This window comes from Belonocnema kinseyi, chromosome 2 (assembly GCF_010883055.1).
Source record: "Belonocnema kinseyi isolate 2016_QV_RU_SX_M_011 chromosome 2, B_treatae_v1, whole genome shotgun sequence".
Taxonomy (NCBI): Eukaryota; Metazoa; Arthropoda; class Insecta; order Hymenoptera; family Cynipidae; genus Belonocnema; species Belonocnema kinseyi.
The window spans coordinates 61,774,991-61,800,503 of NC_046658.1; the positions used below are offsets into that span (position 1 = coordinate 61,774,991).

At 32.9% G+C, this 25,513-nt stretch overlaps 1 protein-coding gene across 1 annotated transcript in view; it reads left to right on the top strand.

Moving 5' to 3' along the window:
• The window catches only part of LOC117168023 (nucleolysin TIAR-like), a 1,157,331-nt gene that overhangs the window by 498,861 nt on the left and 632,957 nt on the right, over positions 1–25,513 (top strand). The window lies entirely within an intron of this gene.

A 25,513-nucleotide genomic window follows, 5' to 3' on the forward strand; every position in this document is an offset into this window, starting at 1 on the left:
ATTTCGCTGGAAGCGGGTGCAATTTTTCAGATTAGCACCCGCTCCCGGCGAAATCCTGCGGTTGTCCTTATGACAAATTTTTAATTATATATATATATTGATCGGTTAGTTAGTAAGTTAGGAAAAATGAATTTTCTGAACCAATTCACATTTCTTGGTTGTTGTTTCTAAACATCAAATATTTATTCATTACTGCATACAATTTTTGCCCTTAATCGAAAAATTTCAATTCAAAAAAGTCTTATTTAGTCTGTACAATACTATGCTTAGGAATGTAATAAAGGTACCAATTGGGGTGCTTAAATTGTAATTAAGAGGTGCAAAGCCATTACATTAAAGTTGCGAAATAAATATATAACTGTTCGTGTTCACGACGTTGGACAGTTTCGTTTGCTTTGCAAGCAAACTACCACTCATTCCAGGCTTTTATCTCACCTACCCCTTGATGCTCTTCCTTTTGCCAGTCGACCTTTCCTGTTCCGAATTAACTTAGAGCAAATTCTCTTTTGAGATAACGCGATTTTTATCGAGTCTTCCATTAACGACGGACGAGGCTGCACTTAACCGGATGAGCAGGACCTTGCGAAGCTCACATAAATTATTTCTTAACGGGTTTAAATTGTCTCTCGTACGAGATACGCCATTTATGTCTCTTCAAATAAGACTTTGCGAGAGTGGCACCAGTTTAAGAAAAAATTCACACTCGGTGCGATAGTGACGTTTCATTTATTATAATTTCTACATGTACATACACCCATAGAAATTTAGTTACAAAAAACGTGAAAACCGATATTACAGTTTAGTATAATCTTTTACGATTTAGGGAAATCGGGTATGTATATTAAAATGTAGTATAGTATTTATTAGTAACCTATGACAAATTCACTTTGGAAAATTAATATAAATTCTACAAAACTTGTAAAAGAAAATGTGGTATTTAAAATTCACTATCTTAAATTGAAGCAGAACAAGAATGTCAAATATTAGAAAGATTGGCATAATTTTTTCACATTTTGAAAGAGAGGATACCGAAATTTGCTAAAGACCATACTAAAAATTATGAGTCATTCGAAAAAAATGTGACGGTCGAAAATACGAAAACGACAAGTTCGTGACCCCTCGTGAAACTTCACCAACTCACAATACATAATTATTGTACATAAATACGCACATTATCATTATCATTATTAGTATTTGTGTACATTACAATGTAGAATACAAATTCGCTGATGTAACTAACTTGACCTTTACTTATATACATAGTACGCAAGATATACATTTAACACACGCATCGCACGCAATTCACGCTGAGAGAAGGGGTTTCAAGATTCCTTATATACTAAATTGTGAGTTGGGAAATATTCTGTTTTTAAAAGGTCAAAAGTGCGATTGAATTAAATTCAGAAATATCTATAGGTTTTTTATTTTTTTTTAAATTACCTCGTTCCCGCCTTACATTTGGCTTGGTAATACAGGTAACACTTCTGGGTCAAAAATTGTAGGTGCCCCGAACTAAATGGTTGACAAGGTCAACCATTTAAAAAAAAGAGCTATAAATAAAATAATTCCTAATTTTTTTGCGAACACAAGGCCTCTTTGAAATTCCAGAAATCTTTATGATATCTTTAAAACCTTTTGAAATCTTTATGTATTCGCTGAAATTTCTCGAAGTACTTAAAATCTTTGTGAAATCTTGAAATTTCTGTGAATTCTTTTGGAATCATTCTCAATTTTCGTAAAATATTTGAAATCCTTGATATCTTTAAAATACCTGAAATCTTTGTGAAATTTTCATGAAGTATTTGTGAATGCTTAGTTTAAAATTTGTTTGTGAAATCTTTTATGTTAGTTTAAAATCATTGAAGCCTTTGAAATCTTCTCAAATTTGTTAAAACGTGATTTGATAGTTTAACATCTTTAAAATATTTACAAAATATTTGAAATGTTTTGAAAGCTTTAAAATTTTTGGAAATGTCCGCAATCTTTAGAAAAAATTTTAAAATCTGACGTAAATGCCATTCTCGAATCTTTAAAATCCTTGCAATCTTTATGAAATGTTCGAAATTTTTGTGAAATCTTCTGAAATATTTGTGAACTTTTTTTATTCGTTGAAATCATCGAATTCTTTGAAATCTTAGTGAAATATTTTCAAATCTTTTAAACGTTTTACAATCTTTGAAATCTGGTATACTGTACCCTTTTTAAAGTGTTTGAAACCCTTTAAATCTTAAGAAATATTTAAAAGCCTTGTAAAATTGTTTTGAAATATTTTTAAACTAGTGGTGTGCACGCCTTTTTTTAATCGTTTAAATCCAATTAATATTTGTAAAACGTTCAAAAATCCTTTTAAATATTTTAAAATCTTTAAAATATATTGAAACGTTCTAGAATCTTTAGCCATGCTTTGTAATCTGATGCGCAAAACCTGAGTGGTAAAATCCTTAAAATTTTCAACTAATAATTTTTATAATTTGTAAATTGAATATCACAAAAAAATGTATACTTTAGCCAATTATTACAACTCTTGCCTTAAAAACAAAACATTGGGAAACACTTGTCCATGCATGAATCTTGCCTAGTTTATCGAGAAAGACGAAGTTCTCCGATTCACATCGTGAGCGCTCGGCTATGAGGTACAATCGGCGGATTCGGCTAACCTTGGGAAATTATAGGAGCTATTCGAATCTTTTGATATAGTGGTTTGCAATATTCTCAATGGAAGATCATAATTTCTGTTAGCGTCTATCACAGAAAATAAAAAGCGCTTATTACCTTTCACTCTTTCTTTGACTATATTAATTTGTAGAGTATTTATGTTAACTTTTGTACCTCAATTTATTAATTTCTATAATTGCTTTTATATTATTGGAATATGTTATTGTCAATTTTTCTTATTCTACGTTTTAATACATAAAATATCAATCTTTGCCATTGAATATACCAATTCTTGTTCTAAATATATAAAGTTTTCATATTCTAATTGTAAAGATTCGTATTTACGCTAACAATAATTTGTATATTTAAACGATTTCACTAAATCGTAATCGACTATCAATTATGGATATTGAAATATCAAGTATCATTATAAAATTTCTTTCAGTGTACGAACAGAGTTTTCTTCGGAATTTGTTTGCAAATCGAAATAATATTTTTATATTGTTCTTCAGGGTTCCTATAGGTCAAGGAATTCCAGAAACCAGGGGTAAGATAGAAAATTAAAAAATGTTTAAAGAAAGTCAAAAAATTCATGTCTGGTAAGGGACAGTCAGGTAAAGTCAGGAAATCCCTGAACTAGTCGCAGAGAATTTTTGATAAACTGCAGTTGAAGTTAAGTGGTCATCCTTTATGTAGTCGTCAAGCCGTGGGTCTTGGAATCTGCAGAAATACCCGAGAATGCGACTTTGATGTCAGAATTTTGCGTAAAAAAATAAATTTGCAAACGTTTTTCAACGGTCAAATGCTATCTTCTGTTATCCAATGAGTTTTACATTTCGGAAAATAAATATTTTTCGTCCAAATTGTAGGCAAGTATTCTTTTTCCCGTTTTTAAATACGTTGAAAATTGACCTATTTTGTTTATAATTACCTTTTATTGAAAATTCGTCTTTTTTGTATGAAAATCTGTTATCATAAAAATTTATCTTTTTCAGCCAAGAATTGAATTTTTTGATTGAAAATTAACCTTTCTTGTCTGAAGTACAGAAGTAATCTAACTAGATGAAAATTTATCTTTTTTAGTTGAAATATCATTTCTTTTTTTTTGAAACTATTTTGTTGTTGTTGTAAAATCATATTGTCTATTTAAAAATTAAACTGTTTCACAGGCAAGCTGTTTCATAGACAACTGTTTCGTAAACAAGCTAGACGTTAAAGACTTTGTATCGGACTGGAAGGGAGTCTTAGGGGAAATTAAAGCTTTAAATCAAAGGAAACATCTCATGCTTCAAAAGCTTGAAAAAACATCCTTTTAAAGTGGCGAATCATCCTTTAGAAGAATGAGCAGCCCAGGGTAGGAGCATGAAATAGCTCACCGTTCGAAAGCAAGACTATCGCGGTTCTAAACTGTGAAATTCTTACCTTGAGTGCAGGCCTCGCTGTTAGCCGCGAGAGTCCGGAGGGAGAACACATGAAATTCATAAGTTTTAAAAAGTCGTCTTCATGGGTTCGGAGCTTAAACTTATCGCAAGCTTTCAAAGTAAGAATTAAACAATATAACTTATAAAGCTCATGCTTTAAAACCTTTTAAAAAACAAGCTTCAAAAGCATGAAAGCTAGAGCGGTAATAGTTTATCGTCACCACTTTTTTCTCCATTTCGACACAACTCTGTAACCTCTGCGTTGACCGTTTTGACAACAATTTCTCGTAGACATAAGATTTAATGTTAACTTTCATAATGTATCACCGTTTCGGAATTGGGAGCTTCGAGCGCGTTTCGACTTATTAGATATTATAGTAAGGTTTTGAAAGGTTACTTAGGATTGGTTACTAGGCATAAAAATATCAGCACCTCCTATGTGCTTTATGATTCCTGGATGCTTTTTGGCCCTATATGCCGGGAAATAATGTTTTTTTCTTCTAGGAAAACAGATTGTGACCCAGCATAAAAGTCTTTAAAATATAAATTTCAAAATGAAAATTGGTTTGACTAAACGTTGTTAATCTCCTAGAGACAAGGTTGTCTTTACACCTGAAAGTAAAATATTTGACACCTAGGGAAAACGGAAAATTGTTAAATGAATAGTCAGTAATTTCGAAATTTCGATATAGTCAATTTGAACAAACATTCAAAGTATAGTTAAAAATAGCAATGCGATATGACTATCTTCGGAGTATCATTAAAGCGACATACATGCGTTTTATCCGACTATTTCGCTCATGAGATGAAGTATTTCTATCTACGCTTGTTGCAAAAATAAAAATGCCTCTATTCCAGCATTAATATAATTGGAAAGAATATGTGCATACGCAAGCATAATTACCAAAATGAAATTATAATATCAAAGCATCTTTTCAGTTGCATTGCAATCGTTTCTTGCATTCCAAACAGATTCACCCAAAAATGGTCGAGAAAGAAACATGCTACTAAAAAGGATAATTACATTATTTAATGAATCGGACAAACACTTCTAGATTTTAAAAAATGGTACTTTCGGGATAAAATTAAATAATGCAAATTTTGATTTTCTCTGCAGAACTTTTCCTAAGTCCTATAGACTTTACCAGGGTGTTTATTTAACAGAGAAATCGGGAAAAACGGGAAATAAACCGGGATTTTATTCAGAGAAAAGCATATTTCTCTCAAATGTGCTAATGTGCAAATTAAAATTTTTTTTATATATTTTATTCAGTTAAGACGAAACTTTGAAATTTCATGATCAATGAATAGCCATTTATAAAGTTTAAAAAAACGTTAATTTGTTTATATAAGAGAAGTGGTTTTCTTGTTCGTTATAACAGTACACATTGATTGACATTTTGAAGGTCTAGCAGAATTTTTGACACGAATTTTTCTAAATTAACAAAAGGACATACTATGAAAAACATGCCATTTTTGCAGTTTATAATAAATCCAGGTATTTCTTGCTTAAGATTATTCACTTATTGCTCTCTTGAAATGTGATTTTTAATCTTTCATGCAATTAACGTATGGGAATATGATATAGATGCATGTCATGACGTTTTTGTCGTTGAATTTTGTCACCACATCCATATAAATTTTACGTTTGTTATTTGTTTGTTTTTCGATAGGAAAACATTATTTTTCAAAAAATCATAAAATTTTCTTTTCTTCTGAAAAACAAAACATAGCAAACAAAAAATGTGTGGTAAGAATACCTATTATTTTTTACAATTTCAGGGGGAGAGAAGGGGTTAAACTTTTTTTCCAAAAATCGAAAATAGCGTTACCATTTTTTATTACATTTCAATTTATGATGAGTTTTGAAAGAGTGGGAAAAACTTTAATAGATTTAAATGAGAAAATCCCGAAAGTTTTAGAAACTAAAAAGATAGCACGTTTTTAAAATTTGAATGTGTAAGAAACTCATTGCACCTTGGAAGTTTAAAAATATTCGTTAAAAATGTGAAAGTGTGGCTACATTAATAACAAAAATACGCGCCTTCTAATTTTTTACATACAAAAATGCATTTCTCACTAGCTGGCCTGCATGCTTTGAAATGGATTTGGTCAATTATTCTAATTCTCTTTTTAAATTCCCTATTCGAAAATAGTAGTTTTTTATATCTTCTAAAATATTTATAAATTTCTTCAAATATTCCAAGTTTGTTAGAAATCATTCGAATCTTCTGAAATCTTTTGAATTGACCGTAAAGAATTCAGAATTACCCGCTACGAAAGTGGAAAATGACCTTGTATTTAAAATCCGAGTAGGCACCTTGATAATGAAAAGCAGAACAAAAATATTAACAAACAGGCATTCTTATATTCTTGAGCTTTACCATTCATATTATTTGCTTACATTACTCTTCACAATCTGCGTAAGTAGGAACCAGATTCGCATTCAGAAAGTTGCATTTAGTTATTATGAGATTTAACTCCTCCAAGTTATGACCATAATCTTGACAATAATATCCAGAACTGTTGAGTTTAGAGGTTTGCTGCAAACTGAGATTCATGTGGAGTGTAGGTGAAAATAATGATAAGGTACTTTAAGAGAACAGAAAATCGAATATGCTCTGTACTTATCAGCACATTTCTCGAATTGCATTTCTAATTAATAAGATTCAAGCATATATCTCTGCAAATGAACGATAAAGCGTACTATCTTACTTACCCCAACTGCACACTCTGAAATATGCTGTATACATTTTCGCAGTTCGAGTATTATGCACTATTTGTACATGCCTTTTCTAACAATACATATAACCAGGCAAATTTATCCGAATGCCTACAATTCCCGAGTAACTTAAGCGAAGAGATTACACAAAGTATACATAATTTAATAAATCCTTGGCTCGAAGAAGCAGATAGCTTTTATAGATCACCTGAAGCCACAAGACAGTTAAGAAACTCTAAATTGGAATTTTGTACATATGCAACTTCGTCTGAGGTTGGCCCGAGATATTGCGAGTGGCTTTATTTCCTTGAAGTAAACCACGAACGATAATTTTCCTTAATCTCATACGGTCCGAGGATTCGTTGTACGAACGGTAATACTCGACTCTAACTGGCAGTTAGAGCTTTTGAATTTTTTGTTATATAAAAATAATAATGCTTTGCTTTCATACAAGAAGCGAGTTAACAAAGGGAAAAGATGGAAAATTGCAAACGAAAATTGGAACGCCTAAGGCAATAGCAGAAACCTGCTTCTCGAACATTGATTTATGAAAACCAACCTGTTAAAAGAGAACTTTCCAGTTATTAGATTTTCACCAAATACCGAAATAATTCCACTTTTGTCAGAGAGAAAAATAAAGGCAGCGAATCGAAAGAAGGATTGAGAAATTATTATTTTTGGGTTTCTTTTCCGTGTTGCTGTCACGAAAAAAAAACACTTCAAGTGCCTAAAAACCATATTTGATTGATTAATAATTATTTATTGTGAGAAAAAGTGAATTCAAGCTGTACATTTATTATGTCAGCTATTTATAATAGGCTTCACCCGAAAACACTCAGGGATCATTGTGAAATATTTCGCAGTGATTTATTCCAAAAGACAAAATTTTTTGTGCTTTAGAATTCTAAATTTTTTGCATCAAAACAAAAGAAGATATAATAATGCTCACATAGTAGCCACACCTAATGTGGTAAGTAAATCTTTCCACGTAAAGTCAACGTTTGTTGCAGGTAAAAATTACCCTAAATTCGGAGACTATCTTTTTTCTTTGATGTTATTCTTGAATTGTGCAATAGTTTCTTTAAAATATTGGAGAATATTCTGTATATTTCTACCAAATTTCACAATTTTTTAGAGTGTACTATTATTTTATGGAGTTTTCTAGAATTCTAATCTTTCTGATATGTACGCTATATAGGTTTTGCTCGGGGTGATAAGGCCATCTCAGTGGACAAAAAGACAGTGTTACATTGATGATGTCCTAAATACGTCTTTTGGATGTCCATCTTAGTTCAATTGATGCCCCAATTACTCTTATCTCATAAAGATGTCATTAGGACCTCATACGTCTTTGATCCATCAATTGGACCCAATTCCTCAATGGGGTGATTAGTTCTACATCAAATTCTCTACTCTTGTGCAAATAAGAAATGGACCATATTGTGTGCGAAAATAAGGGCTTTAAGTTTGTCATAGCTCCCATTAGCTTCCTTTGACACGTTGAGGTTATTCGTGCTGAAATCGTTCCCAGCGCAATGCAATAGCATAAACAGGCGGCTCGTTATCCGTGCAGTTAGTCGGTCTAGAGATACGGTCGGTGCATATCTGAATCTGCATTCATAAAATCCATAAGTACGGAACGTCACACGACCTGTTACAATATTCGCCTTCCGGTTAGTGTCATGAGCCGACGAATGCCGCGGTAATAACACCGCTGTACTAAAAACGCGGGCCATTATGATCCTTGATAAATAATTCATAAGCTATACTCTCCTCTGCGATGCGCGTGTAGACATGCTCTACTCCATTCTTTTCAATTATATTTCTCCGGCTAATTTCCACTCTTTCGGAAACAATCAGTATTTTCAGGCTTGCTGTACCCCAGAAAAAAACTTGAAGGATTGTGTAAGGATTTTAGTCACGAAACGAAAGCTTTTTTAATGTGGGAATATTCTGAATCTATTATTTCTTGTCAGAGGAAGTCTACATCATTTTTATTTATAATTTCTCGTTTTCACTAAGTATTTCATACTTGAGAGACTCATTGCTATAGAAATAGATTCTTATGATTTACTTTCGTAAAGGAATACGGGACCTTAAATAGGTATGGGTTCGTGAAATTCTCATCAGCTGCATGACGATATTCACCTGTCAAATAGTGATGATCTTGGCGTGAGAAATGCAATATTTGAAATAGTTCGTCTGTCTAGATTTTTAAAAATCAAAATTCTAACAAGACCTTTTTCATAAAAGTTGAATAATGATTTAGGTGACACGCGCATTATTTACGCGTTTTGTCAGCCTTCTTCTAGGTCTGTATATAGCAGCTTCTCCTTTTGTGTAAAAGGCTACTTGCAGTAGGTGTACGTGTGCAGAAAGGTGTACGTGTGCAGAAAGTTTATGCCAGTATAGGTTTGAAGATTCTATATAAAATGACCATTAAAATGAATATTACTTCTTATATTCAAAAAGAAAGGTCGCATTTTTTACTTTGTCATTTAGTGTGAGTGTCGAGTAGAGTCAGGGTATTTACGAACGTCACACGTGAGAAGGCCACTCTCGTTATTAGTCCCCTCGTGGACAGGGATGAAAGTAACGTTAGCTCCGGGCTTTGGCAGAAAACAAAGCAAAGCCCGTAGCATGTCAGCCCTGAAATGGATCACTGATCCTGCTAGATCTGCACGTGTTGCGAATTCTCATCCAATATCCTGTTTCCAAATGTTCGGATTTCATTGAGAAGTTCTTCCGAAATTAACTATTTATTTATTTAGAGCAAACTCACAGCTTCAATGAAAATAAATGTTCTTTTTGTTTGTCCAAGTTGAGTGCTAAAATCATTTTAAAAACTGCATGACATAGAAAAATCAGATAATTATTTTTAAAATCTACTTGACATGAGTTTAATTTTTCGAGATTTTACAGGTATTCAATGTTTTCAAGTTAATTATAGATAGTTTAAACCGACTATCTCTACATTTTGGCGAAATTAAGTTTCGCGTGCAAAACATAATTTAATTACTTAAAAGTTAACAAATATTTGAAAAATGGAGTATTTAAATTTAAAACCTTGGAGATAAAAAGTATTCAATTATTTTTCCTCGTCCGAATTCGTTCTAGCTTTTCAAAAAATGTAACTCTAATAGTGAATATTTGCAGTAATCTTTAAGTATGATGAAACTGTTTCAAACTGTTCTGATCTTTCTATCAATAAATTGTTGTATATTCTTTAAAAGAAATAAAAATAATTGTTTAACATCATTTCATCAGCGATTTGGTTCATTTTTTGGATTTTAATATGATGTAATTTTAAGCCATTCCAAATTCATCCTAATTGACATTAAATTTTTCAATTCTTGCATAGCACCCTCTATTCTCTAATATATTGGTCCTTAAACTGATCCTCCAAACTAAAAAAAAACATAATTATTTCAACCCAATGCAAATTATTCGCCTAAAAAGGTTTTTTGTCTCGCCTGTAAAATAGGGTTCAATGGAGTAAGGCAGTTTTAGCTTTGCGTAGCTCAATTAGACACAGATCATATTTTCCTTTGTCATTTTAATGGCTTCTGACTAGTAATTAAAAATTCTCAAGTAGACGTGTAATTACTCTTATAAGATGAGTATCGACATCTGAAACATTGATACTATACTGTCCCGTATTAAAAAATTTTAATCAAATTTTTATGCGTTATAAATTATAAAAAGAAACCTTATAAAAATGTTACAGTAGTACTCAAGAACACTTATTTTAAATGATTTACACGATACATTTTTTACAGAATGTAATTTTAAAACCAAGTTGTAGCATGCTGATGATTTTATGCTTCATATAGCTGATTCTACTTCTGTTTATTTATATGGTGAATCAGAAGTGGAATACATTAGATGAACTGTTTAACGTAATTATGTGCTTCGGAGATAAAGGAATTTAATCACTGCTGAATGGGGTCAAAGGCGGAATCGCGACTTGTGCACTGGCATTATAATTTTCGCAGAGATATAATATTGGTCAATGGCCAGAGTGAGCAGTTGTATAGGTATAAAATGGGGCCCGAGATCTAGTAAAAAATTGAGGTACCGCGAATTGCACTTGAGAGAGGAAGTAGTAACTATCAATGTCTCCTCGTATAATTTTAAATAAAAATATAATCATTTGAACCTGCCTCCTACTCTCGAGAGACCATTCATTAAATATGTGACAGAGTTGATTATAATCAAAACCTGTGAGTATGAATTCACCCTTTGACTTAAGATTAAGGAACTTAAGGAAACGTTTCTGGCACTTCTCAATAGATTCTGATAGATATTTTACTTTCGGATTTCAGATAACAGATCCATACTCTAATGTAGACCTAACTAGAGCATAGTATAGAGTTCGTAACGTAGATTCTTGTTTGAAATTGCGAGAAATTCTAAATAAAAATCCTAATGATCGATTAGCTTCACGGACCATATTGTCCACCTGAATATCTACTTTTAATGTTGCGCTAAAATATATACCAAGATTACGCACTACTTTCACTCTATTTATGACCAGATCATTTATTTTGTACTCTAACTCAATTAAATCAGTTTTTCTTGAGATAGAGATAACATTAAATTTTCGAGGATTAATATCTCGCTTATTTCTTTTACACCAATCAATAAAATTGGTGATGTCCAATTGTAATTCAGCACAATCCTGCAAGCAGTCTACTGGTTTGTATAATTTGGCGTCATTCGCGTAAAATAAACAAAAGTGTTTGATCACAGCATCAGCATTATTCATTACTATAATAAAGAGTAGAGGACCAATGTTATATCCTTGGGGAACTCCAGAGGTAGGTGTGAAGGAGAAAGAAGTGTAACCATTGTACTGAACTGCCATTGGACGATTACATAAGTAGAAATGCAATAGTTCCAATAGTTTATCTGGTGCGCCTAGTTCTTGGAGTTTACTCAAGATTTTTCCATAATTAACACAGTAAAAGGCCTTGGATATATCAGTATAAACCACGTCTACCTGCCTATGTTCAATTGAATGAGTTTCCATGGTCTAAAGGAATGTAGTTAGATTAGAAATGGTCGATCTTTTTCAAACAAAGCCATGTTCAGTTTTTCATAAGACAGGAGTCACATAAGACCAGATCAATTAACTTATTATTCTTTCGAAGACCTTAGAAAAATTACTCAACAGTGCAATCGGTCGATAATTATCTACAAGAGATTTATCTCCCCTTTTGAACACAGGACACACTTTAGATAGTTTCCAGGTATCCGGAAATATCCCGCTTGAAAGAGACATATTGTAGATATAAGTTAGAGGTTCCGTAAGTTATTTAGCACATTCTTTCAGCAGGACACTCGGAATTCTATCAGGTCCCGAAGTAAATTTGTTTGGCATTGACTTTATCATGAGTGTTACTTGTTCACGTGAAACGCTAAGGAAATCACCTAGGAACTTTTGTGAGTTCTTAGATATAGTTGATGATAGTTTATATACATTAGAGAACAAGGTAGCAAAAGAGTCGACAATATCCTGTGGATTCTTAATTTCATTACCTTTGAAGAACATAATACCAGTTATCCTTGATTTTTTTCGTGTACCATTTAGGGTATGGTATCATACTAGGGTTTATCGAAATTACACCTACTACATCGTCTGAAATGTCATATAATTTTGAATAAATTCTTGAACTACCGTGTTTACTTTATCGGAGACAAATAAGAATGACCAATCAGTAGAGCGTAATCTAACATTAAGTTTCCCATAATCACAAGTTTTAAATTTATATCTTTTTGTTGACGGGTTGATACTGAATCTGTTTTTAGCTGACAGAGAAGACAACGAAGTTTTAGTTTTAGTGTAAAGACAGCTTGAAAGGTAATTGATACACCTCTCATGAACGATGACCCCTATCCGAGTGTAATCAAGTCAAGCGCTGCTTCACTCAAGTCAAGTGCCGCTTCACTCAAGGGATCGAACGAGAAGACTCAAAAATGTCATGCGTCTATGAAAATATATTTCCTGTTTTTTTTTTTAAATCTATAATTTCGAAATTATTTTCTGCTATAAAAATCATAAAATTTAATACAATCGCAATTGAAAAGCGTTAATATATGTTGGATCATTATAATGACGATCATTTAACTTACATTATTATTTATTTTCTAAACTTAAAAATATATTTGGTTGAAATCTCAAGTTTTTCAATTAATATAGTACAAAAAATCATATTTTCAGGTATGAAACAAAGGACCCCGCATTAAATGTATGGGAAAATGGCTTTCGGTGGATTTAGCTGAAACTTTGTAATTTTTAAGGTTACAAGTGCCGGATGAAATATCCGTAAAAAAATCCCAAAAAATGGACAGTTTTAGCGCTATGCGGCGCTAAGCGCTCAAGATCAGTGATCTGCCATATTTTCGCCTACACCGTTGACTCATATAGCGCGCTTCTCAAAACGATCCAAAGCTAAACGCCCATGATTTTAACTTGACTAATTTATCACTTTTTTAAAGGCAGAAATGGTACCCGAAGTAACATTAGTAACTAGTGCGTACATTCGGATAATTACATTGTACTGTTCTCAAGAGTGCCGAAAGCTAAGCACTCATGATCAGTGAATAGAATAAATTACAATAGATTTAGTTACAAAAGCGATGTCAACATAGAAATCACGGTTCAGATCGTGGTCTGTCATATTTTCGCCTACACCGTTGTCTCATATAGCGCGCTTCTCCAAACGATCAAAAGCTAAGCGCCCAAGATTTTAATTTGACTAATTAATTACTTCTTTAAAGGCAGAAATGGTACCCAGAGTAACATTAGTAACTAGTGCGCACATTCCGATAATAACAGTGTGACAGACCACGATCTGAACCGTGATTTCTATGTTCACATCGCTTTTGTAACTAAATCTATTGTAATTTATTCTATTCACTGATCATGAGTGCTTAGCTTTCGGCACTCTTGAGAACAGTACAATGTAATTATTGGAATGTACGCACTAGTTACTAATGTTACTTTGGGCACCATTTCTGCATTTAAAAAAGTGATGAATTAGTCAATTTAAAATCTTGGGCGCTTAGCGTTTGAACGTTTTGAGAAGCGCGCTATATGAGTCAACGGTGTAGGCGAGAATATGACAGACCACGATCTGAACCGTGATTTCTATGTTGTAATAGCTTTTGTAACAAAATCTGTTGCAATTTGGCTTATTCACTGATCTTGAGCGCTTAGCGCCGCATAGCGCTGAAACTATTTTTTTTTTTATTTTTTGACGGATATTTCATCCGGCACTTGCAACCTTAAAAATTACAAAGTTTCAGTTTGAATTTTCATTTGGGTAAACATCAAAAAGTTTACAATCTTATTCCTCTGGAGTATCATAAGCTTTTGTTTAGAGAAACTTACAGAATTACAAGTTTTATCGGTTATAAAATTTTCATCCAGCACAGATGTCCACTCTTGGTGCCAGCCTAGTTACCTGATTTCTGGAAATGGCAGGCCATACCGGTGGGTACGTAGTTTATAGAGGTTGAAGTATAATGGACAATAAAATTCACAAAGAAAAACTTTTTTACTCTGGACTTTGGAAAATGTTATAGCCACAAAAAGGTAATATAATTTTTTAAACTAAGAGCAATTCGATATATTTATCGAGACTTACGCTTCACTTATCCTAAGATAAGTCTAGATGGTCTTGTCTTGGCACAGCTACAGCCGTAAATGCAATAAAAGTCTGAATATCTCTAATGTCTAGCTGGTGAGATGGAACCAAACATCATGGCCTTGAAGACTGAAGACATTTAGGACTAAATCAAGAACATATACTTTTATCCGGGTAACGAACTCGTTCTTTCTTTGAATGGCTTAAAAACGTACGCCAATGCCTATTCCAATCCGATTAGTATTTCGAAAATTACCATGCCTACAGAAAACAGAAACAATATCTTTTCATTAGAATGAAAATGTTAACCATATAAATCATACCTACGAAATAATTGGTTGTTAGATTATTTCCACATAAAAATACACTTTAAAAGAATAAAACTTTCCAGATGCCATGTCATTTGGTACAACTTGTATTATTTATTTATTTAAAAATGATTTTAAATAACCTAAACTTTATTTTTTTGATCAATTATGTTTTAAAGAAAAACAAAACTTAGTATCAATTTATCTAGGTGAGGACTCTGATTTCGCTTCTTATTAATTTTGCACTTATTGAGACTAATTTTATTAGAAAACAAAGTTTCATATTGTGCGGGAATAGTTTAAAAAAAGTCACGTTGAGCCTCAACCAACTTCAAACGAAACTCTTTTTTTTTTAAATTGATATTTTTTATTTGAAAATTTATTTGTGCTAGATGAAAATTTTAATTATTGGAAATTTATTATAAATGAAAAGTATCGAGTAAACGAGTTCCTACCAACTTTTGTGTCAAAATAAAACTCAATATTCTATAAAGGTTTTCGTAGAGCAATAAGGGTTTTTTATCCCTAAGGTTATTGGAAGTTCTTAACTAACAAAAACGCTCATCGGATTTTAATTATCTGAGGCTGCTTAGATATTTTGAATCATAGTTAACTTATATGTAACATATGCAGTAAAAAATTTCTCATAAACTTTTGTGAGAAACGAAAACAGACTTCTACTAAGATTTTTAGAGCCCTAATTGTGCTACAAAAACCTTTATGCCATACCCAGTTTTAGTTTGGCACAAAAGATTTTAAAAATTTTTTTACTACATATCTGATGTATAAAAACGCATAAGTGATTAAAGTTTTTCGTTAAAATAAAAGAATTTTGGTAATTCAAAATTTTTTAATTAGGAAAATTGCTTTATCGATTTTTTCCCTCTTGGTTAAAGATAAATGGGCAACATCAAATAATCGAATTCTGAGAAAAGATCTTCTTAAGTAAGAATTTCTAATAACCTTAGGGGAAAACCCCTATTTGCACTACAGAAACCTATATAGTAGAACAAGTTCTTGTTTGACACAAACGGTTATACAAATTATTTGCTTCATATGTTGTGCATCGCATATGACACATAATTAGAGTTTTTTATTAGAAATTTAAAAAAGTCGAAATTGGAATTTTCAGAAAAGGGTTGAATCAATTTTTTTCCAGTTTCCACTTAAAATATGCGGGCAGCATTAGAGAATCATATTCTGAAAAGAGCTTGCGTTGAGTAGTAAGTTTAAGTTGGTTTGGGGAAAGGTCGTGCAAGTCTTGAATTAGTTTTGTCTAAAAATAAAATAAAGTAATGTATCTTGAAATTTCTTAGTTGGGCACAAGCGGGATTTCTGAAAATGACGACCGCAAAGTCGTTGGAATAGTTAAAAGCTTGTATAAGTGAATAGAAACATTCCCTATATATAAAATCATCATATCATTTTGTTAAACGACTACCGGTGTTAATTGTTGAGCAAGTCAGAATTATAACCGGAAACGCATTTGGTAACGCAGCATCCCACGCGGTTAAGTACTAGCACCGTACGTTCAAAGTGGATCTTAGGTAGGTTCCAGGGGTAACGTGCTTAACTAACCTACTCTAATTAGGGATGTATGAAATCGTACACCACGGGATAGGTATATAGTTAAATTAGCTTGAGTCTTCCTGAATAACACTTAAAGCTGAGGGGGCAACTGCAGCTGCTGCTTCACGCTGCTCTACAGTTAACTACTGCCTTAAAAAAAATAAAAAACGTTAAAGGTTAGCAGTACCGAGCTACACCTTCCGGTACAGAATGATTTTTTATTCACGTACTAAATTCCGCAGCTATTTACTCTAAAAATCAAAACAAAACTTTAAATGTCCGATGGCAAACCACTTAGTAAATAATCTAATTTACTTTACTTTCTTGGATGGTTAAGTGAATTTGATAAAAAAATAAAGAAGAAGGATGATACATTTTTAGATGATGCTATATTCGAGCAGCCATTTGAACTAATCTAAATTTGCATTTTTTTAATTTAAAGATAACTGTTTATTAAATTTAAATTTCAAATCTTACAAAATAAGAGAATAGAGTTTTTCAATATCTGAATATTCATGTGTATTTTTATTAACATGTCTAAGATTATAATTACTTGAGTCAAATTTGCAAACACGAAATTCCAATTTCCCTTCTAGGCTTGCCTGCGTTGGGTAGGAATATAGTTCTAGCGTTAAATCGGACTCTTTACTTGGCTTTCTCTGCATATTACAATAAAGACGGCTGCCTTTTTAAAAAAAAGTACAAAAGGCACTTAGGCTGTAAGCTTATAGTTTCCTCATTTTACATGCACTTTAAAAGCTTTTTATGACCAACTTTTTCAGTGAATTTTTTCAAACTTTTGCTCACCATAGATTCACAATTTCAACTTTTCTCTTTTCTTAAATTTAATACCAAACATTTGTATACTTAAATGAAGTAGTAAAAATATGATACAAAATACCTTTTCTGTTTGCAAATTCAATGTTCCTCAGTGTTTGCATTTAATCTCTTCGGTAAAATTTAGTCTGATCACATCAATATTTAAATAAAGTGTTACGAGCACACTCTTTTGCCGATCATGAATGTTGTATTGTAGCATGTGAAACAAATCGATGAGCAACTAGTTATATTTCGATTCGGTCATTTTTTTTCGCAGTACAATTGAATTCTACATTAATGTTCCTCGTTTAAGCTCATTTGTGCGTGAATCTGGAAAATCTAATTTTAATGTTAGCGTCATCAAGACTCGGCAAGTCTGGAACGATAAAAGTTTGTGTATCTGCAGAACAAGAGTAAAGAGGTATTTCGTAAAACAGTGGAGCCGTTAAATATCCTTACCGTAGTTTAGTCGTATCCGTACTGTCTTGGCTGATACCTGATAATTAATAATTAAGGGCAAACTTTGCGAATCTCGATTCTAGCTGCTGCTCTACATACTCAACTAACCGAGGGAGACCGCGAAACTTGGGTACATGCTGGTGTAAAAATTTAGAGGTCACGTAGCGGTCGACCTGGGTTAAGTTGAACACGAGTAAGCAGTGAATCAAAACTACTTTTTCATAAAAAAATGTATAGTAAAAAAAGGGGAAAACTATTTTATGCTTTCAGGCAACAAATGCTACTTTATTAATCTGCCAATGAAATAAAATTAAAAGAATTACATCTATATCAGACAAGGAGGTATTTTTATTGAAATAATAGACATTTACATTATTATTTGTTTTTAACTTTGATTTTCTTGAAAATAAACTGCTTCATGTCTGAAAATCACAACAATCGGAAACAACTATTTGGCGACCCTTGGTAAATTATTTAATATTTGGAAATAATAATTATACTTGATGATATTTAATTCATATTCTTTAATTATTTTAGTGTACTTCAGTTTGAGAGAAGATGTATAAAAATTAAAAATGATGTTTTAAGCTATTGCAAAAGATAGAACATCTGAAAAAGTGTCTACATTTGAAATAAATAATTTAAAAGAATATATATTTGCTGAAACCAAAATTTTTAAATTCATTAAACTTTTAATCTGAACAAGTTTAAGATTAAATAAATACACTTTAGAATAATTTATTTCATTTATTCAATCAACTGAATTCTTATTCGAAAGATGTTACAGGATTTTCTGCATTGTCCGAAATAATAAGAAAATTAAGACAGATTGAGGATACTAAAGTAACTGAAATTTACGAAATTAAATTAATATAAAAGAAATTTGGTGTCTTTTATAGCAAACTTAATAAATTTTTAATAACATGCAAAAACGGTATCTAAAAGTTACAAATAGTATCCTTTAATTCCTGAATGGTAACAGAAATATGATTGACTGTGACCGAAGAAAGTGCGCAGATAGCCATTTCAGCACTGTTACCAAGTGCGTACTCGTCGTTTCTCGATTGTGTTTAGTGGGACGGCCATGAACTGAAAAAGATTGTGTTTAATTATAAAGATGCAGTGAACCTATTTTTTTCTATATGAAATAATCTCAAGCGTGAAAATGATTAAAAATTTGCGTTAGAAGAAGAAACTTTCTTTTCGAAATTAACGCGCGGTTTACTAAAGAAGTATCTGTTTTATAATTTATCGATAAACGTAGCAAAGAATATGCTGAATTAGTGAATCTTTAATATCTATATGGGATGGGTAGTTGCGATATATGGTTTGTATGCCTTGCCCTTGCATTATTTATGGGTTTGATTACCCCTAAGTATCTCCATTTCCCTTCTCCTTAACCCGAGCCCGTTGCAATTTTGCCCAAGGGAAACGCGTGAGAAAAGCTTCTTCTGCTGGTTCACGGAGCTGATAATATATTTATTAAAAACTTCGCTACCCTGAGTCAACCTCCAAGATCATTTTCCAGTATTTCTTATACGGACGCTCGTCGATATCTGAGGCACCTCGAACGGTTATTACAACGAGAGCCGATCAACTGTGTTGGTCTCTACACATCCGGCGAAGCTCGTAAATATAAGAACGACGATCAGATAAAAAAAGTCTACGGGAAACAATTCACCCCAAAAAAGAAAAATGTAGGCGATGATGCCAAAACTTCAAAGGTTTTAACTAAATACTTCTAATCAGTATATGATTTTGTAGGATCCTGTATTTAAATTATTACTACTCACACGGAGAAAATGATATCGCAAAAATTACAATATATAACGTAATTCTTGCGCTATATATCGTAATTATCACAAAATTACGATATATGCAGTTAAAAAGTTTTTATTTAGATTTATGTAATTTTTTATTATTTATTTATTATTATTTAGCATGATTAGTCGTGACACCTTCCCGAATAGTTTAAGCAAACTAAAACCTAAAGCAAATACTTAAAATAAATTATTAACAATAATTCTTGGACGATTTCTATTGCTTCTATAAACATTCTTAATAGATGTCATTTTTGTTCAATATTGGCGATCAATGGCTTAGTTTTTCGTCAAAATATTAGGAACCATTGTAATCGTATACTTTCATAAATTTTTTATTTTTTTCCTGATTATATGCGAAAATATTTATTTTATGTCCTAAAAGTCGAATTTATTATTCCATATTTGAATGTTAAATGTTCTAGAACATTTAATTTGTATGATTGGTTTAATTTACAGTTCCTTATTTTACATTTTTAAAATTTCATTATCCAAAGTTGATAGCTACAGTATTGGTTGGATGCAAGCTCTCATAGGCGGAAGTGCATCTAGTACTAAGAATCGTTTTGAATATCTAGGGGGAATAGTGATGGGGATAAGTAGGAAGAAAATCTTGAGAAAATTCCGTAACGAGATTGTGACCTAAATAAGAAGGGTTTCAACTCTGTGAGAGCTTGTGACAGACTAAAAGGGGGTTAAAGGGGTTGTTGCGGTCGGGGGTGAAAGAAGAGGAGTCGGCTCGACTCGAGGGTGAGGAGAGAAGTTTCACGGGTGCTTTAGTTGGCTCCGCCCCTCGCCAATCGCAGAACACTAGGCTTCATTTGTCTTCTGCCCTGCCGACCAATATCATTCTATTCTGGCCGCGCAGCCTCCAAGGTGGACCAATCCTACAGCCCAGAAAAAGCGGCCGTTACAGTGTCCAGGAAAGCTCCGCATGTTTTGGCACGTTCAACAAAACCCACGACTTGCAGTGCTCGGCGGCGTGCTGAGCGGCCTGCATACGTTCTTCAGGGAACCTCTTTCTGGAACTATAGAATCAGACAAGGACGAATAAATTTTTAGCCTTAAAAATTTAATTTATCTTGAATTGGGGATTCGAAATGAACAGAAGTAGTCTCGGGATGGTTTCGCTAGCTTTATTGTAATTTCAAAATGTTTTACATTTTTAAGATAAGGTCTTCAATTTTTAGTAAAAGCAATTGAAACAATTACGAGATAATAGAAATGAGACTTAAGGGAAATTGGGTTAACACAAGTGGTTCTCTTAATTTAATAGATTTAATTTGGGACAGCAAGAGCAAAGCAGAAAATGTAATGTTTTGCAAAACGACATTGGATTTGCATTCTTCTCGAGAGAATGTATTTTCTGAATTTTTCACGTTGGTAGTCCTAAATTTAATTAATAAATATACACAATTATGCATGTTAACTTTATTTAAAAGGTTTAAATATGTTTTAATTCTGCTTCTAAATCCAGTATTTTCATTTTTTAGTTCCGAATATGAACACTTGAACTTGAATTTTTCCTAATTTTAATGAGCTAATTGCACATATTTTTATAAAAGAAAGTCAAAAAAAATTTGTAAAATTAACTTAAGCTACTTGCCGTGCCAAAAATCAGATCGATGAAAAAATAGCTCTCTTGTGATTTTAAAAATCAAAATAATATAACTGATGATGCAAAAGAAAACCAATTACAAAGACTATTGTGAAAATAAATATTTAAAAAAAGAATTGTTTTTGATTTTAGAAATCAAAATAATATTTATAATAAAGCCATTAAAAATTGAAAAAATGTTTGGAAAACAAAATAATTACCACCTACAAAAAACATTTATTTTAGCAATGATTCTTGCAAATTAATTTTTTCTTCCTATCATCTGTTACGAATTTTCGAAAAATTTTTGAATTTTTATAAATGATGTCTCATGATTTCAAACAAAATATTATCTACAAGTCTACTGTTACTCTACTGAAAGAAAAAATTCGATTACTAAAATTATTATTCAGATAATTATTTTTGTTAGTCTTAAGCTTGTATATTAGAAATAAAATTAATATTTCATAAGTGATAATTGAACGATAAATCGAACTTAATGGTAAGTGAAGTTCGATCGGAATTGTGAGAAGTAGCCTCTTCCTTGAGATCACTGGTATTACCCCTACTTTATCTGCCGATGGTGCAATAGTTTTAAAGCTTCAGAAGGATTTCACATCTCATTACCTCTCATTACTTTAAAGTACTGCCGTAACCTAATGGGGGTTTATAAATTTATAATTTGTTGCTGGGTCGGTCTGAACCGTTCGGAAGAGGCTACTATATACAATTTCGATAGTCGTTTACTTACAGGTAAGTTCGTTTAATTGTTGAATTGTATTTCGCGCCTCTTTCTCGAGACCACTAGTAGATGTAGAAAGAAGTATTAATAGCAGTGAAATATTTTTTAGCTGTTTTATTGAGAACTTCTAGAATTACATGAAGTAGAAAGTTGAAGGAAATATAATAATTATTTTACTGAAGTACAGCTGGACCAAAAAATATTCCTCAAGGTGCAAAATTCAGTTACAAAATATGGATTGGTCCTCTATACAATACTTAAGATGAAATCTTCACAAAGTTTTCGGACTGCTTAGTCCATCCAGCGGTCAATCTAATAGTATCAACGCCTACAATAGTACGCTTCGCTGCTGAAGTAGATGCTTTATGAGGTCCTTGAAATCATATAAATAAGATTTTAGTCCTTCCTCGAAGATCTTTTGTTCTCTGGATATATGCATTAAAGTGTATGCAACACACAAGTTTTGGCCACTGCAAAAGGGTATCAAAAGATTTTTTCTATTTTGTATTATGTCCTGATGATTTTTATTTTTGTAGGAATGTGGATTTCAATATTATCCTATAGACTCGGTGCGTCTCTTAAATCGAACAGGGATAATTTTTTCACCCTTCGATCCGTTACCAAAGCAAGTAAAACAAGCTTATTTTGGCAAGACCTTTTCAAGAGAAATTTCGTCATTTGGAACCCAATTCTTTACAAAACGCAATACAATTTTTAGATTCCATGTTGGGATGTACTTGGGTTGATGTGGTCTTAAACTGGATGTGATTGTAGAAAACATCTTAATCCTTGAATCTTGTCCAATTTCAGGACCTAGAATAAAGGATTTAGCTAACCTTGTCGAGTTTATAGAACCATACAATGCCCTTTTATTAAATTCTTCCGCCAAAAACTAAAGGTCGTCCAAAATTTATGCCACGGAAATATTAACATTCTGATTTTCACAGAATTGTCATTACCTTGATTGATTGATGACTCGAATTGCCCATAGAGGATGTTAGTCCAATTTAACGAGCGTAATATATTAATAGAGAGTTTAAAAATAATTAGTTCGTTTCCAAACATTAACATGCACTGTGGATTAGGCTAGTCTAAAAAAAGCTTTTCCAGCTAGAGGGCAATTCAACCACTAAAAGTTAAAAAAAATTACAGAAAACAGTTTCCAGATTTAAGAAAGAAAACATTGTCTTCAGCCAAAAAATAATGTTTTTTATCAGCGTTGTAATTAGACTGCATATAAAACGAAGTTAGATTATATTTCATTATAGCATTTGAAAATCTTTTATGAATAAGAAGTTGACATACTGGCATACACGAATAATATGTATTAATATATATTTATGAAAATAATTCTGTGTTATATTTTCTATTATTGATCCACTTTTTTAAATAGAAAACTGCTTGAACGAATAAAAATTGTTATAACAAAGACATTACGTTTTTAACAGAATTTACTACTCATGTAAGTCATTCAATATTACTTTTAATTATTTAGAAAATATAATTTATTGAATATTTTTAGAAAAATAATTGTTCAAACGAATTATATTTGTTTAAGCACTTAAAAGATCGTTCATTTACTTTTTCTATACACCATGCATTGAGAAAAATAATATCATGTATTCTATTTTGTTTCACTTTTTTAAAGTAAGTGAAAAAATAGAGATTTGTTATCATTTATAAGAAATGTACCAAAATTTTGCAACTATTCGACAAAAAGAAAAAATTTTCAATGCATTTTTGGACCACCCTTCTATGGATACCATGGCTGTTCAGACCATTGAGAAACAACAATGATACCTCAAAAGCCCTAATTTTTGGTTTTCCTTCATATTTTGTAAATTAATGCAAAAAAATTAGCCGTCAAAGAAATACGGTAACCAATCTACGGGGAAAACATCCATTGGAATTGAAAGTCGATCTTTCTTCCAAGAAAATATATTGTTTGCGTTTCACATTAGCTCTACTCACAAACAAGGCAATATGCGATAAGTCAAATAAATAAATTATCTTCTGATAAGCTTTGCTGGAAAGTTGATACTTAGTTTCTGATTCGAAACGTCTTTAATTGAAATCAGCTCAAAAGTTTCCTGTTAAACTAATATATAAAGCAAAAGCTCATGCAATGCGATTGAGATAGCTAATTGAAGTTTTATTGCCAACCCGTAAACAAATACCCTTGTTGAGGTTTGTTAGTCTCATTCCGTTTGAAGCTATCCGCCGACGATTGGCGCCTGACAGGTTGTTGACAGGGCGGGCGCTTTACGCTTTCCTTGGGCGAAGGTTTTTGAGCTCTTTGCTGGATTTTTGGAGCAGTTTCACAGTCCTCAATTGTCTTCTCTAATTTTTTACCGAAAAGCCATTCGGCAGTCACAGTTTCTTAATTCAAAGTCCCCAACATCAATGTTTTTCTTTTGGTAAATTTTTCTTTTTGAAAATCGATTATCAGTCTCCATATGTTCGACTTGAATTGCCCCCACTCAAGACATGCTGAAGTCGAAAAGTTCGAGACATGTTTATATGTCTCGAAGAGATAAATTTATCTCTTGAATCGAATTTGTATGTCTCCAACACAAGCGGTTTATAACTTCGAGCGTATACCTGTTCTAACAAAAAGGGTCATTCTGACTGTCATAAAACCTAATCTTTGTTAATGATTAAAGAATCTTGTATATATATACATATATTCCTCTAGAATCAAACCGAAGGACCTATGACAAAGCCACCGAACACGTCCTCGGGTTGCGGATAGAGGGTCCCTGTACCAAGGGTTTCTGCTGAATATGGTTACAAAAATAAATAGGCAGTCGCGGACAATTGTCCAGGGGTGGTCCCGAAGGAATTAACCCCCAAGCGAAGGGGTGAAAACCGTGCCGAAAGCTGAATGGCACCTGGGTGAGGTGTCTAGAACGGTGACTCTGGGATACTAGGCGACCTCTCAGAGTCTCTACAAGGATGGACGAACCCCTTTCCCTAGTTTCTCGTGGGAACAACAATGACAACAGCAAACATAGTTGTAGTAAGTGCGGTTCAAAACAACAGAACGCGCAGGGCTCCGACAATGGGTCGGCCAACAATGCCGACCAATCTGGAGCTGGCGGAGCCAATGAAAATGGATTCAACGCGATGGATCGGCGGGATCTAGTGACCTTTGGGTGGACGGAGCGACTGAATCACGACTTGCTAGACTACTACGATGCGAGTGTGGCCCGTGAACGGGGTTACGTGGCACGGCTGCATGCTCTGTGGTGCGAGAAACACCCGGAGCTACCGCACTTTTCGCAGCAGCGTCTACGAAACCATGCTGAACTACTCCGTAAAAGGGGCTATGTAAACGGAACGCCTACTCTACCACAGCTAGAACAAGCTGGCAACAAAGAAAGAGAGGCGACACTAAGACCAACCGCGGGCAGGCATCCAATAGATGAAGAGCGATGCTTTACGACCCGAAGAAACATCAACACCAAGGTTTCTCTCAAGCCTAAAGATCTGGCTGAAATGGATGACGAGCTTCGTGGACATGTTTCCAGTGAATCCGACCTCTGGGCTATCAATTATTGTATGTATAATGCAGCGAGAGCTTTGGCCGATGCGAACCGTAATCACGAGGAAGTAGGCAAAGGAGCATTTCTGTACAAAGCAGCGGAGGAGGCTGCTGAAACACTCGGACTTGACTTCAGTATTGGGGGTGAGCAAAATGCATCAAATCTAATCCATCTCGAGTACTCACTCCTGAAAACCCGGATTAA